Below are 16003 nucleotides of genomic sequence, written 5' to 3' on the forward strand. Positions count from 1 at the left end.
AAAAACACTGAAATTTTTCACAGCACTTTTTCTGAGTTACAATGGGATGAAGCTGGATCTAATTTAACCACCAAAGAAGGAGAACATTCACAAATATATGGAGATTAAATAACACTCTCTTAAACAACCAGTGGGTCAAATAAGAAATTACTAGAGACATCAGTAGCTATCTGGAGATGAATGAAAACTAGAATATAACTTATCAGAACTTTTGGGACGTGGCAAAGACTGTGCTGAGAGGGAAATTTATAGCCCTAAATGCCTATATTAAAAAACAAGAAAGACCAAAAATCAAGGACTTAACAGCACACCTGGAAGAACCTGAGAGAGAAGAACAAACTAACCTCAAAGCAAATAGAAGAAGAGAAATAACAAAGATTAAAGCAAAGACAAATGAATGGGAGAACAAAAGAATAATAGAAAGAACTAATAAAACCAAAAGTTGGTTCTTTGAGAAAATCAATAAAATTTATGGGCCACTAGCAAGACTGACAAAGAAAAAAAAAGAGAGGATGCAAATAAACAAAATCAGAAATGAGAAGGGGTGAGTTACCACAGACTCTGAAGAAAGAAAAGAAATCATAGGAGGATACTATGAACAATTATGCACCATGAAACTAGACAACTTAGAAAATGGACACATTCCTGGAAACACACAAACAAGCTACACTGACTCAGGAAGAAATAGAAGATTTCAATAAACCAATCACAAGTAAAGAGATTCAATGAGTCATCAAAAATCTTTCTACAAAGAAAAGCCCAGGTCCAGATGGCTTCACAGGAGAATTTTATCAAACATTCCAGAAAGAACTAACATTAATCCTGCTTAAACTTTTCCAAAAAATTGAGGAAAAAGGAACTCTACCTAACTCATTTTATAAAGCTAATATCATTTTAATACCAAAACTGAGTAACGATGCTATAAGAAAGGAAAACTAGAGGCCAATCTCCCTAATGAACATAGATGCAAAAATTCTCAATAAAATATTAGCAAATTTAATCCAATAGTACATTAAAAGAATTATACACTATGACGAAATGGGAGTTTATACCAGGAATGCAAGGATGGTTCAACACAAGAAAATCAATTAATGTACTACATCACATTAACAAATTGAAAGGGAAAAACCACATGATTATCTCAAGCAATGCTGAAAAAGCATTTGACAAAATTCAGCATCCTTTTCTGATAAAAACACTCCAAAAGATAGAAATCAAAGGTAACTACCTCAATATGATAAAAGGAATATATGAAAAACTGATAGCCAGCATCATACTCAATGGCGAGGGACTGAAAGCTTTCCCCCTAAGATCAGGTATAAGACAAGGATGCCCACTGTCACCACTATTATTCAACATTGTACTAGAAGTTCTAGCCATAGCAATCAGGCAAGACAAAGAAATAAAAGGCATCCACATTGGAAAGGAAGAAGTAAAACTCTCATTATTTGCAGGTGATATGATACTATACTTGGAAGATCCTGAGAAATCTACAGCAAAGTTAGTTGAGCTAATAAACAAATTCAGTAAGGTGGTGGGATATAAAATTAATGTGCAAAAATCAGTTACATTTCTATACAGAAGCAAGACCTAGCTGAGGAGTCAGTTAAGGAAAAAATTAATTTCAAAATAGCACCTAAAAGAATCAAGTACTTAGGAACGAACTTAACTATGGATGTAAAGGACTTGTACACAGAAAATCACGTAACACTGCTAAAAGAAATCAAAGGAGATCTAAATAGGTGGAAAGACATTCCCTGCTCATGGATAGGAAGGCTAAATATAGTTAAGATGTCAATTCTCCCCAAATTGATATACAGACTCAACACAGTACCAATCAAAATTTCAAAAACCTACTTTGAAGATTTGGAAAAACTAATTACCAAATTCATCTGGAAGGGAAAGAGACCCCGAATAGCTAAAAGTATCCTAAAAAAGAAGAATAAGGTGGGAGGATTAACACTACCTGACTTTAAAACCTAATGTAAAGTCACAATGGTCAAAACAGCATGGTACTGGCACAAAGACAGATGCATTGACCAATGGAATTGAATCAAGAGTGCAGAAACAGACCACCAAATCCAAGGTCAACTGATTTTTGACAAGGCCCCAAATCCTCTGAACTGGGACAAAAAAAGTCTTTTTAATAATTGGGCATGGAAGAGCTGGATATCACTAGTGAAAAGAATTAAAGAGGACCCCTATCTTACACCCTACACAAAAATTAACTCAAAGTGGATCAAACATCTAAATATAAGAACTAGCACCATAAAGCTTCTAGAAGAAAATGGAGGGAAACATCTTCAAGACCTAGGAATAGGAGGTAGCTTCCTAAACTTTACACCCAAAGCACAAGCAACAAGAGAAAAAATAGATAAATGGGAATTTCTCAAAATCAAATGATTCTGCACATCAAAAGACTTTATCAAAAAGGTGAAGAGGCAGTCAACTCAATGGGAGAAAGTATTTGGAAGTCACATATCGGACAAAAGTTTGATTTCCTGTATATACAAAGAAATCATACAACTCAACAACAAAAGAACAAACAACCCAATTATAAAATGGGCTAAAGACATGAATAGGCATTTTTCTGAAAAACAAATATAGATGGCTCAAAGCACATTTTGAGATGGTTCATTTTCATTGGCAATATAGGAAATGCAGATCAAGACTACAATGAGATACCACCTCATACCTGTAAAGCAATTCAGAACATAGGGGTAAGGAAGACAGTGTCTATATTTTAGAACCACACATAATGTTTGAGACCAATGGAAGAAAGGTTTATTTAGATTGGAACTGAATTTTTCTGTAGTGCATAATCTAATTCAACCTATTTGTATACTCATTTGAACAACGGAAACACAGGGAACATAGAATAAGAAAGAGGTCTTTTAATCCTGTATAGATTATTGTAATGCCTGGATATATCCTAGAGTATATTAAGCAGATAATCAAAAGTATTGGTAAAGTCCCCTGAGGGTAGGAAGAAAAATATGGAACTATTAAACTTTACCATCAGGGAATCCCCTGATATTGTGCCTAACTTTCAGGGCATTCAAATTAATAGGCCATGCCTTTGATCATGAGGCTTACACTTGTGAAGCTTATGTAGGTAGCAGAGAAGCTTAGACTACCTATAGGCATGCCTAAGAGTTACTTCTGGAGGACCTCTTTTGTTGCTCAGATGTGGCCTCAGTCTCTCTAAGCCCAACTCAACAACTGAAATTACTGTCCTCTCCTCTATGTGGGACAGGACATCCAGGGGTGAAAGTCTCCCTGGAGACGGGGGAGATGACTCCCAGGGATGAATCCATATCTGGCACTGTGGTATCAACAATTCCAACCTGACCAAAAGGGGGAAAAGAAGTGTAATTAACAAAGTCCCAGTGGAAAAAAAAAGGATCAGTGGCAGAGATTGCTCAAATACAGTCGAGAGGCTACTTTGGAGGTTGCTCTTATGCAAGCTTCAGTTAGACCTTGCTACCTATCATAACTGCCAACCCCCAACTAGGACTATTCCAGCCAATCCTAAAGAACACCTAGGGTAATGTATAAGATTCCACAAGGGTTCCATGCACTAGAGTAACTTTCCAGAAATCTACAACCTCCAGATAGGTCCCTGGTCCAAGTCCTGACACCTAGCCCAGCCTCTGCAGAACATCAGATAGTTCCATCTCTCTATCCCTTATTAGGGACAGACCCTTCCAACATCAGAAATTTAGAATTGCCATAGCCCAAACAACCCTAAAGAGAGGAATGGAAAGATCAAAGGTGATGGTGGAGTTATACAGTGAAGAGAGAATTTAACAAATGAATACGAATGCTGAATCATTAAATTGATCTCTTTTAGTCTTCAGTATTTTAGAGCAGCTAGAATAAAAACTAAAATTGTGAAATTGTAATGCATGTCAAACTCTGAAATATGTTCTACAACTAATTGTGGTGTTGTGCTTTGAAATTTATTGCTTTTTTGTATATATGCTATTTTGCACAAAAAAAGAAGGAAAAAAAGTCAATTGTGATGATAAAAAACTATTTAAGCCCTCTAGCCTTCTATATTCTGGAGCAAGAAGGTGATCTGGCCTGTGACTGCTTGTTAAAGAGTACTTTGAAAACTATTGCTTTTTTATTTCTTTGCTTTGTATATATGTTATACTATACAATAAAAAAAGTTTTAAAAAATTAGCACTTCTAACAAGACTGTTATTCAATGTTTGGCTTTCCTACCCCAAAGGATGTTGCCACGTCAATAAATAATGAAGGGAGGAAAATCATCTTTACCATTAGTTTCAGTCTATACCAAATGAAGACCACTTAACTCTTACCATAATAATGGACCAGATGTAGCTTTTATTCTATTCCTAAAGTGTCATATAGACTCTTTCTCACATCATACTTTTCATTTTTCTATGGTGTTTTTGTAGGAAATTAAAAATACAAAACAAGGTCCTAACAACATTTCATCATCAATTATCGAAACTAAAGGTACCTAGAACCTCTTAAAAATAAGTACAACTCTAAAACATTCTCACTTGAGAACACACTAAATTTGCAAAAGATACTTTTCTGATATATTAAAATACACAGTGAGTGGCAATATAATTAAAAGAATTATAATCCACTCATGAAACCTTTAATAACAATAAACTATAAATGTTCACCATTATATTATATATGAGCCATTCAACATGGCAGAGGTTTCAAATGTTAAGGAGATTTCAGCGTAGTATTTAATAAAACCAAAAACCATGACAACAAAAAAGGAATCACAAATGTCAAAATGGGGCGGGCCGCGGTGGCTCAGCGGGCAAAGTGCTTGCCTGCTATGCCGGAGGACCTCGGTTCGATTCCCGGCCCCAGCCCATGTAACAAAAACGGAGAAACAGAATACAATAAAACAAGAAAATGTTTAAAAATGTTTCCCTTTCTTCCTTCCTTCTATCCTTCCTTCCTTCTCTCTGTCTTTCCTTTAAAAAAAAAAAAAAAAAAAAAAAAAATGTCAAAATGAATAGACAAGATTGATTTAACTGTGTCCTGTATTATTTCTTAACCAGGAGAATTTCAGGCTGTTCAACTAAGAAGGTGCAAATGATGTTAACTACTACCACTTTGCTTATCAGATTTTATAACATTATGTCTGATACCCTTATATTTGGAGCCACAGAGTTTCAACAGACAGTTGATTGAGTTACTATATAATGTTAAGAAACCTTACATAATTCTTGCAATGAACTCAAAATGTGCAGATGAGCAGTGATCAAAATTAGCAAAATGAATTTCACTGGACTAAATGAAGCAATACCTGAAAATTTCACTCTATGGACTAAGGAAGTTAATATAACAAAATCACAATCCTTTATTTGAAACCCTAAGGTCTAGGTATACTTCAGGATTCAGATTTTTGTGGCTTTTAAAAAGGCAAAATGGTTCATATAGTACAAATTATGTAACATGTCTAGCTAGATCTAGGGCAGCATTCCATAATCATATTAATATTTCTACAGCAAAATATCTGAATATTCTTTCTAAATGGGAAAACTACTTTAAACAGTCCCATAACAGCACAGGTCAGATTTTGCAACCAAATGAGTTTGGATGCCAAACTTTTGGGAAAAAAAAATTTAGTTTTCTGAGCTATAGATCAAACTACAAAAACATTTTTAAAATATGCAAAGCTTATTAATTTATAACAAATCAAAGTCTGGCAAATTTAAAGTATAGCAAAATGGGGGCGGGCCACAGTGGCTCAGTAGGCAGAATTCTTGCCTCATGCCAGACACCCGGGTTCGATTCCCAGTGCCTGCCCAAGGAAAAAAGAAGAAGAAAAAAATATATAGCAAAATAGGAAGACATTTATGGTATATATAGCTTCAAAAATGGGAAATGACAAAGTTCTTTAACTTCAATTTATCTGGCTGAATACTGAGTCTATGTAAAAATAAAGTTCTATGCTAGAGGCTTTGTGTATTTGAGTAAAATAGTACTATTTAAGAACCTGATACCTATAGTCTTCTGAACTTCCTTTGCATTTGACCATGTGGTACATTTTCACTAGCTTTTGGTTTTTGTTTGTAAATTGTTTGAGATTTCTGGGATTGGGTGTGTTTTAAGTGCTCCAAACATAATGCTTTTCAATGTTCATGCCTTTACACGAGTGAGTTCCAATTGGTTGTTAGAGGAGCGCTGCAAGTCATTAATTACTAATGAAGTACCAAAACCTGTAAATGATTATATATATTATAGACACACACACAAAATCGAGAGATATATATAATATACAAACATATATGTATGTCTTACATGTGTGTTTATATATATATTCTTTTTCAAGGTTTCAATTATGTTAACATCATTCTCACCTGTATTTTAACATGTTTTCATGTTGGAGAAAGGAGTGATTTTGAGAGCACTGAACTACCTATAAAACCTACAGCATAATTTGCCTATGTTTATAATCAGGGAAATCATAATGACCCACATATAAACATCATTCACATGTGTCTTGGTGGAGAAAAGTTGAGAAATAATGCTCTAAGACATTCTAAGATATATCAATGTCATCAGAGAAATGGTTCAGTGTCAACTAAATACCCTGAAATATGAAAGAGCTGTTCTGTCCTATGCTATGTCACTTTGATTTTTTAAAGAGTTGGGAAAACTACATCCCGAATCTGAAGGAACACTATATTTAAACTGTGCTCTGCCTTAGCTTTTCTTTTCTTTTTTCTTTCAGGTTTGTCTTATTATTTCCTTCAGTAGCATATTACTTGTCAAACACCTCACATCTAGTCAAAAATGCACGAGTGTACCCATGATAGGGCTAAGAATCATTTTAAAGAAAACAAGAATTAAAAGGCATAGTTTCAAGTAATTTCAAACTTAGTGGGGGTTGGGGTGAAGTGAGATAAAATCATAAAAACAGTTACTATAGCTTGAGTGCTAACTGTGAATGAGTTGTTACATACATTATCATCTTGTATAATTCTCACAACTTTGCATGGTCAATATTAAAATTCCCATTTTACACATAAAATAAAGGAAGCTTAAATGACTAGCTGATGTGTATGCTCAAAGTCCCTCAGCTAGTAAATAACAGAGGCACTTTGCTGGCAAAGCCTATGTTCTTTGTACAACACCAGCTACTACAGGAATATCTACAGAGGATGACAAGGACACTCTCATTTGTGTAAATGGGCTGAGTGAAATGCAGCCACAGAATCTTGAAACTGGAAGGAACTGCAACTGGAAGGGACTGCAACTGGAAGGGACTGCAATAGAACTCTAACACCTCCTACAATGCATAACTCCCATTCAATCTTTAGCCATCTGTCCCTTATACCACCCACATACTTCAGAATCACCTGCAATACTTATTAAAATGCAGATTTCTGGGTCCCAGACACAATAAATCAGAATATCTGAGATTGGGACCTGGAGACCTCCGTTTTTAGCAAGCAGTCTAGGTTGGTGTTTTTCAAACTCTTAAACTCAACCTAATGGATGACGCCTATTATTTCTTTAAAATAAGACAGCATGGAAGAGACTGGACTTATACAGGAATAGAAAATATAGCAAAGGGCATTGCTCTCAGCGCCATGTCCATTTTTATATGTGGACTGGGATGTAAGTTATTTCTTACCATAGATCTCAGTCATCTGAACATGGTTAAAGGAGGAAGTATCAGGTTGCATATGTGTTACTAAAATTAAATTTTAAAAAAATTTAAAGAATCAAAAACTTTAAATAATTTCTATCCTACTTCTTATTTCACCTTTAAAATAATTTATCACTCTAGTTTATTTCTTTTACAGCAAATACAAAATTGTATGTTCTTTTTTAGCATCTCAGTTCTCCTATTTCAGGAGTTTGTTTTACCCCTTAAACTTTTCATCCAAGGGGCTGTCCGACAATTAGTTTAACCACTTAATCAACACTTTACAACTCTTTTGAGGTTTTCTAAGACTTCATAAAATCCAACTCATTCTTATTAAGTTCATTTTTTTTGCATGAGCAGGCACCAGGAATTGAACCCGGGTCTCCAGCATGGCAAGTCTTACTAAGTTTTACTTTGTAATTTTTACAACCTCTTCACTGTCTTAAGTTATTTCACTATCTAGATACTTGAACTGACTCACATATTTGAAATTATTAAGTTTATATTTTGGTAGGTGTGTCAATGCTTCATGGTCTATATTTCAACCTTTAAGTTTTTTTTTTATTCCTTCATTCTCTCATCTCTCTATTTACATGGACTTTTATATAGAATTCTTTACAGGCATGACTTCTTTTACATTTCTCTCATGTAACGAGTGCTTACTTCATCATCTTATCTTTTTCTTTAATAGGAAAAAGAAAAAAGAATATCCCCTATTAACACATGGGAACTTTCTGGGTATATGTTTATGTTTTAAAATGATGTATTGCCATTTCAAGGAAATATAATTGCCTTTTAAGGGACAAGACGAACACATATGAATGCTGAGTGAAGTTGTACTCAAAAAGTGCTTTCTTCTGGTATGACTTAAAATATAGAAATATCTACAATTCAGCAAGTATGTACGACCGCCCTTGAGGTAGCACAAACCTACTGATTAAAAAATACAATCACAGAATCTTCAAGCTGCAAGAACTTCCATTCAGTGTTCAGCCTCTGTCCTTACTCATTACCTTCAGAGCAGTGTTTCTCATGTTTCTCAAAGTGTAGCCTGAGGATAGCATGCGTATAATTTACTGGGGCATATGACAAAAATGAAGCAGTTAAGTTACAACGTTTTTCCTGGAGTTGAGTTTGTTTTCATTTCATACAGAGGGGAAGAAATATGATTAAAAATATAGGAGATTCTGGAGCAGCTAGAAAGAAAAATCTGAGAGGATGGTATGGTAGCCCATGATAAACTCTGGGATCTGTCCTGTAACTACTTGTTGAAGAGTGGCCTGAAAATTATTTCTTTTTCTTTCTTTGCTTTGTATATATGTTATATCATACAATAAAAAAAGTTAAAAAAATATAGAGAGAATAAATATTCTTTGCCTTGCAGAACTATTTTTAAAGATACCCTGAATGGGAAATGTTAACAAAAATGTGTTGGACTTCAAACTACTTGTAGTTTGAAGAAAAGTGATTTTAAAAAAGTGTTTAAAATTAAAGGCCTATTTAATTTTAAATCTTAAAATATAGGTATACCACACTGGTGGTAATGCGATATGCCAAAATTCATTGTCTAAATTTAGTAATTTAGAGTATTTAAATATCGCAATTTTAAATACTGTCTGCACATTTATAAGGCACTAATAATAATTTCTTTAGTACAGCAAAAACAGGCATGCTTATAATGAGACTTTTTAAAATGGGCTTGAGATGTGAAGCCATAATAATTCTATTAAATATTTTTAACATAAGAATAATTGGTATTTCTTTTAAGTTGCACTTACAAATATGGCCCTTGCTTTCTAACCCATGCGCTTCAGAGAAATGTAGAAAAAAAAAATACTTTAAGCAAGCTGGTTGATGATATTTAGTATTCAGGTTTGCAATTTTATTGGAAAATGTGGTTTTATCAATACTTGAACCAACTAAGTTAGATATTTATGAGTTTCGTTACACTAGCTTAAGACCCACTGTTTCTTTTTACCAAGCAAAAAAACTTACCAATTACTTGTTATTTGATTACTTACAAACCAATGAAAGTTACAGCATAGGCAAATCATAATTATATGTACATCACCTCTTTCCCTCAAAGCTATGTTCTAAATTGAATGTCTAAATAAATTCCCTCTATTTCAACAGATTAAGCATAAATAGCCAGTCCAGTTTATAGGGTCAAAGGTATACATGCTTTACAAATTACATTAAAAGCTATTTCACAAACTTAAACCTAGAACATATTTTCCTTTTAATTTGAATACAAAGATCAAGATGAATTTTAATTAAGATCTCAAAATAGCAACTTTTCTTTTACTATCTAAGTCTCTAGTGGAAAATTCTTCCTAAAAGTACACAGTATATCCAAAGATGTAACACTCAGAAACAACATAGATGAATCCCCTTTTCAATAGCTAGTATTACATGTGAAATGTAAATTAAGATTCCAGTTTCAAAACTTGGTAAGAGATTTTCAGGATAAAAAAGTGGGAAGTTTGGAAACTCTTCATTATATAGAGGCAAGAACTACTTTAAATTCTTATTTTGATAAATAAGCCTCCAATCTAACAAAGACATTTTAGATGCAAGTAACTGGTAATGTATTATCAGTGTGACTTGTTAGATCTATTACAAGTTTTAAAATGTAAAACTATTACAAGTTTTACACTTTAAAATCTACTTCACTGACTTCAAAGACCAAGAATGTCCTGGAAAATACTCTTCTTAATGAGAGTCATTTGATATCTCAAAGAAATAGAAAAGCTCATCAAATAACTTTTATTCTGGAAATTACTAGTTTTCACATTAATTTCAGAATTGGTCCAATATATTTCCATGGGTAAAGAACTAACATTAAGGATGCACAGTTGGTTCAGTGGTAGAATGCTCACCTTCCATGTGGGAGACCCTGGTTCTATTGCTGGATCATGCAAACCCCGACACCCCCCCAAAAAAGAACTAACATTAAAAGTTCACTCCAGTGAACAAAATAATGTACCTCTCATGTATACATGTGGTGCTCTTTAGATATCAGGAATGCATTTTGAACACTCTTGCTTTATGTTCAAAATTGAAAAACTTTTCTCAAACCAAGAATTAAAAAAAGGCAAAAACACTGAAATTCACATTTTAGTGTATACTAACTTCATTTTACAGAACCATCTCATTCTGACCACTCCAACTGACCTACCATATATGTGTAATAGTATAAAATCTCCAGTTGAAACAAGTACATAATTATCTGAAATAATTTAATAGTTGGAGTCCATAAAAAATGTTGGAAATAGAGTTTTTATTACATGAATCATCTAAAATTCTCACTAATGTCAAACTTTATTTTGCTACAGTGTAGAAAATACCAGAAAGGCTAGGCTTCCATACTCAACTTCTCTTACTACTCAAACACAATAATTTGGTAATGTAAGCAATATCCCAGCAAACTAAGAAATAAAACAGGTCATTAAATTTTCTCCCACGGAAAACTGGGTTTAAGTTCAATTTCATTCATAAAATACAACTTCCATCTTCACTATGGTAATATTACAAAGCACCAACTGACTTTCACAAATCAGTACAACTAACTTTCTTAACTTGTTAGCAACCTGGGGTGTTCGTTATAATGGAGGGGAAAACCTGCAAGGTAGGTCTCTAACATTTGAACTCATGGTGTTGTTTTGAAACACTCTAAAATCTCAGTTTTCACCTTCCCATTTTACCTCACAATTAAACTTTTTAGATGCTTGCTATCTCACATATACCATTTTGCCAATTTTTCCATTTGGGGGCATACATCACAAAGTTGCTTTTATTGAATATACAGGCTCTTAAAATGTTCCCGATTTCAAATAAAATTATGATCAACTTAGACAAAGGTATTTGCCTTTAGAATGTAGTACACATATACAATATTTAAGAGCTAGATTTACTACACTACTCAATCCACCCTTCCCCATTCCAAAAGTAACTGTCACAAACAACACAGATTACACAAGAAAGAGAATCAGGGAGAAAGTAAGCAAATGTCAGTCACTATAATTAAAGGGGCCTTCTGAACAATGCTTCCTTGGGTTTTTAAAAATTCTCTCCACTCATACCCTGCAATCTTTCTATATTATTGTCTAGCATTATATTTCCTAGGCCTTCAACTCTGTGTAAAATGTCACTATCAATTTAAATGACTATTTGACAATAAGTTTTCAAATGACAAACACTTGCAGATAATCATTAAAGAATATCTGATGTCACTAACTTAAAATAATAACAATGACCCCCAGCTGAATTCGAAATACTAAATGATAAATTGACTTCTGCTGTGGGAATTTACGGAGACAAGCTTTCTGGGTGTTGCAACCCCAGAAAAGCATCTTTCTGTGTGAACAATAAGGACCCTTACTGCATTACTAATAGCCATCCAGCTTCCCTGTTTGAAGAGTTTGCATACTTACCCAGGAAGGCAAATGGAAAGTACACAGAGACGAAGGTGAACTGCAGCAAAGCCTTTGTCATATGATAGTGTCCTATAAAGTATCAAATAAAGGTACATCATCAGCATGGTAGGATTTACAGTAGAGTCCCAAGTGCCCTTAACATCTATGAAGTAAGGACCCAGAAATCTATGAGTTTAGCTCCTCACCAACCCCTCCCCTCTCTCCACGCCCCACGCAGGAACCACTAGTCAGGAAAGGCTCCCAGTATCCAAAGGTAGAAAATGGGGAGCAGCACACTTGGCATTCTAGGGTGCCAGCACTCTCTCTCCCTACTCTCAGTATGTACAAAGCAGAAAGTTGATCCATTCTGCAAACGCAAAACCCATACCGCGATCAACTTGGACAAGTGAATGTCGCCCCCGGAACAAATACACGAGTAACCAAATCATAGCGATCAATAAGCAGCCCGAGTCTCTGCCATGACCAGGAGCCGGCAGGAGGTGGTACCGCGGCGGCGGCAGCGGGGCCAGGTAACACAGCCCTCAGCCTTACAGACCTGGGCGGCCACAGACGTCGTCCAAACGTTGGTCGGGGTTGCAATCCTGAGATTAGAAATCGGTAACCGACCAGGGAAAACACATTCGCTAAAGCCCCCCGCGGCAAGTGCAGAACCACCAAGTCTGCTAGGTCGGGGTGAGGTGGGGGGGAGCTAAGAAATGGAGAGGGAGGGAGGAAGCGAGGGATCCCACCCCGGCTTTGTTGCTGGTCACCATCAAGTTTGCATCTTAGTACAAAATGTCGATCTTAAAGGCTGACAAGACAGAGCAGAGGGAGAAAGAGAAAGGGAATAGAGTCCATCTTGCTTTGGGGAAGAGGGGGAAGAAGAAAAAAAATGAAGTGCAAATACCATACTCCGGGCGTAAAAGTCTGCTAAACACCTTTCCACAGCGGAGGAGCAACGAGTGGGGTGTCTCCGTCCCCATGCCCGCTCGAACTGCCGGCGGTCTGGACAGAAAACGCCTCCCTCCTCTCGTCTTCCTCCTCGTTCCCCTCCTCCTCCAGCCTCTCCTCCTCCTCCTCCTCCCGCGGGCCCCGGCGAAGATCCCGCCGCCACCGCCGCGGCCTCCGCTGCCCCCCGGGGAGGCACCGCGGCCGCCGGGCCCGGCGCTGCCATTCTGGGCTTGGACCGCGCGGCGCGGGGCGCGTGGGGCCGGACGCGGGGTGGCCGCACGGGGACGTCCGCACCGAGGAACCCCCGTGCCCCCTCACCACTGACTGGTCGCAAAAGTAGCGCGAACAGAGGTGGCGGTGGCGCGCAAGGGGAGGGGGCACGCGTGGGGGCCCTCACAGCGCGAGTGGACAACCTTAGGGGATGGCGAAGAACGCCGTTCCCCGCTCGGGGAAAGTACCCCAGACCCCGCCAGCCAGCCCCGGGAACCGCAGCCCGGCGTCCGCGGCCGGGAGACGGGAACTGGACGTGTCATTAGCAGGACAGGCAATGGTTTCAAAGCCCCAGGCCAATGACCATTAGCCGAGGCAGAGCTCGCTCCGTCCCCATCCCCCACAACCTCCACCCACCTTCCCCTCGGTCGCCCCCCCCCACCTCCACCCCTCCCAGCGAAACTTTTCAACAAGATCCACCTGGACTAATATGTCCTCAGACAGTTAAAATATTGACTAGACCCTATACACTGGGAGGGAAGGGGAATGCACGTTTTATTTTCCTTTCTACAGAAAGGAAAGCAAAAAATAGCTTCTCTCTCCTTTTCTCCTCTCCCCCCCCCCCCCCCACACTCTGTCGTACATGTTGTGTCTTAGCTTTTTGCATCGTTTCGTTTTACCTTCCTCATTTAGCAGAAATGATCGCAGATATTTCACACGTAAACGTGTTCCAGATTCTTGAATTCAGGGTCCCTGTACATTATAGGGCTCGGGTTTGGTCTCAGTTACGTTAAGTTTCAGATAATACCAGAAAATTAAAAAGATATATATTGAATTTCTGAGGGTGAGCGAGCGAGACGAGGTGGAGGAGGAAAAGAAACCTCGAGTCTGATTTCAGTAATTTACTAGCGACCCGGATCGCAGCAAAAACAGTGTAACGAGTGTGGCTTTAGAGGACTGGGGAGCTCTTTCTAGAGGCATCGACCCTATCCCCGGATAAAGGATCTGCAAGTTTTCTGTCATCGCGACCACGCGATGCCATAACTTACCTTCAGAAATAAGACTTTAAACAGCCAAGGCCTTCTTCCTCCCCTCCGCCACCACCCCCAGCCTCGCTCTCTCCACCTTAAACTTATTGACACAACATAATCCCACATTCAAGCAAAATCCTGACACAGCCTCCCTCCTCCTCTCCCCCCTCCTCTCTTCCCTCCCGTTCTCGTTCTCTCGTCCCCCCCCCCACCTCCTCCCTTGCTCTTTCCCTCCCTCTTTTCTCTCTCCCCTTCTCCCTCGCCCTCTTCCCCCTCTCCCCCTATTCTTCCTCCTGGCTACTCTGGCACTAAAACAGCACTTTCTCTACTCGCCGCGCATTTGGTTAGAGGTGGGGGATGAGAGGGCACCGATCCGCGGGGTCGGAACACCCAAATCCCAACTCTCCAGATGAACGAGCAACTGGGCTGCTGTTTCTGGTCACCAACGCAAACGAAACGTTCAATAAACCCACTGAGGACTGGATCCCAGTACCTTCCTCCCCTGCCCCTGCTCCCCAGGCCCCACCTCCCCGGCAGTCGAGCCCGAGCGGGGATCCACGTACTTTCGCCGAGATGAAGTTTGGGGCTCCCCGGGCGGCCAGGAGCCGCCCGCCGGCGCGAGGGCTCTGTTGTTGTTTTCCTCCCGCTGCTCTCGCCCGCTCCCCGGCTCCTGTGCCCCTCTCGAGCGGCGCTGCCTCTGTGCGGAGAGGTGCTGGTTGCAAACGCAGCCTGGCACTGGCTGGCCTACTACTCCCCAGCCCGGCCCCCAGCCTCCCGCTCGCAGGGCACTGCCTCCTCGTCCCCCGCCGCCCGCTGGCGCGGGCGCCGCGACCCTCACCCCCGACCTCTCCCGACCCAAAGTTTTGGCGGAGGGGGAAAGTGCCCGGGGAATTCGGCCGGCTGGCGACGGCTCCCGACGCGCGGGGTTCCCTCCGTCTTCCTCAAGTCCACCCTACCGGCTGCCGCCGCCGCCGCCGCTGCTCCTGCCGCGGAGTCCTTGGGGCTGCAGCCCGGCAGCTCGCAAGTGAGTATGAAAACAGAAAGTGCGGGGAGAGCGCCCGGGAAGGGCTGGGGATGGGGGGCGCTTACCTCCCGGGCTCGCCGGGTGTGAGGGTGTATGTGTGTGGCTCGCCTTCAGCGGCCAGTCAGGGCTGCTCTATGGGAAAGTGGAGAGGAGCTCGCGGAGCCGCTCTGCCTCCGCTTCACTGTACACTGTTCCACATACAGTACATGCAACCCGGAGAGCCTGAAAACACTCATTTTATATAAGGCAGCCTGCCATTGGCCCGCGCTTTGACGGACAGGCCGGGCAGCCAAACAGGAAGCCTGTTACACCCAAACACACGCACACATACACACATTTTACAGAGACACACAAAGATCATCACATTTTCTATTTTCTAATGTTCGGGACCTGTAGACAGTAGGAGAGGACAGGTAGAGAGGCCCAGCAGAGTGGGGTAAAGGGTAAAAATCCTTCTTGCAGCAAGTTGCAAGGCTAGAAACTGGTGTCCTTCTGACTTGGGAGGGTTATGGTAATAAACTACAACTCCACTGGATATGGAAGTGAGGGTTTTATTTTTTTAAATCGCTGTCGTGTGGTGCCCCATGGAAAAGACGTGCATTGTGTTATGATTTTACAGCCTGATCTGGCTAACAAGTGGCCCAGATAGGCATTTATCAGCATGGATTTTTTTTTGTCAGTTGTATTAGCTATCACATAGGCCAAAATAGTGCAA

At 39.5% G+C, this 16003-nt stretch overlaps 1 protein-coding gene across 10 annotated transcripts in view; it reads right to left on the reverse strand.

Moving 5' to 3' along the window:
• Positions 1-15505, reverse strand: part of BBX (BBX high mobility group box domain containing) — a 285719-nt gene extending 270214 nt beyond the window's left edge. For 5 of the 10 annotated variants that reach the window (XM_077118493.1, XM_077118480.1, XM_077118481.1 and 2 more), the window contains exons 1-2: positions 15354-15505; positions 12091-12162 (exon numbers count right to left, since the gene is read on the reverse strand). The gene's annotated coding sequence lies outside the window, so the exon portion shown is untranslated. Of the gene's footprint in view, positions 1-12090; positions 12163-12979; positions 13083-14282; positions 14375-14827; positions 14962-15220; positions 15241-15353 lie in introns of those variants that run through there. The other 5 variants (XM_077118483.1, XM_077118487.1, XM_077118486.1 and 2 more) reach the window with 4 other exon arrangements.
• Between the last annotated feature and the right edge of the window lie 498 nt (positions 15506-16003).

Source organism: Tamandua tetradactyla, chromosome 10 (assembly GCF_023851605.1).
Source record: "Tamandua tetradactyla isolate mTamTet1 chromosome 10, mTamTet1.pri, whole genome shotgun sequence".
NCBI classification, from domain to species: domain Eukaryota; kingdom Metazoa; phylum Chordata; class Mammalia; order Pilosa; family Myrmecophagidae; genus Tamandua; species Tamandua tetradactyla.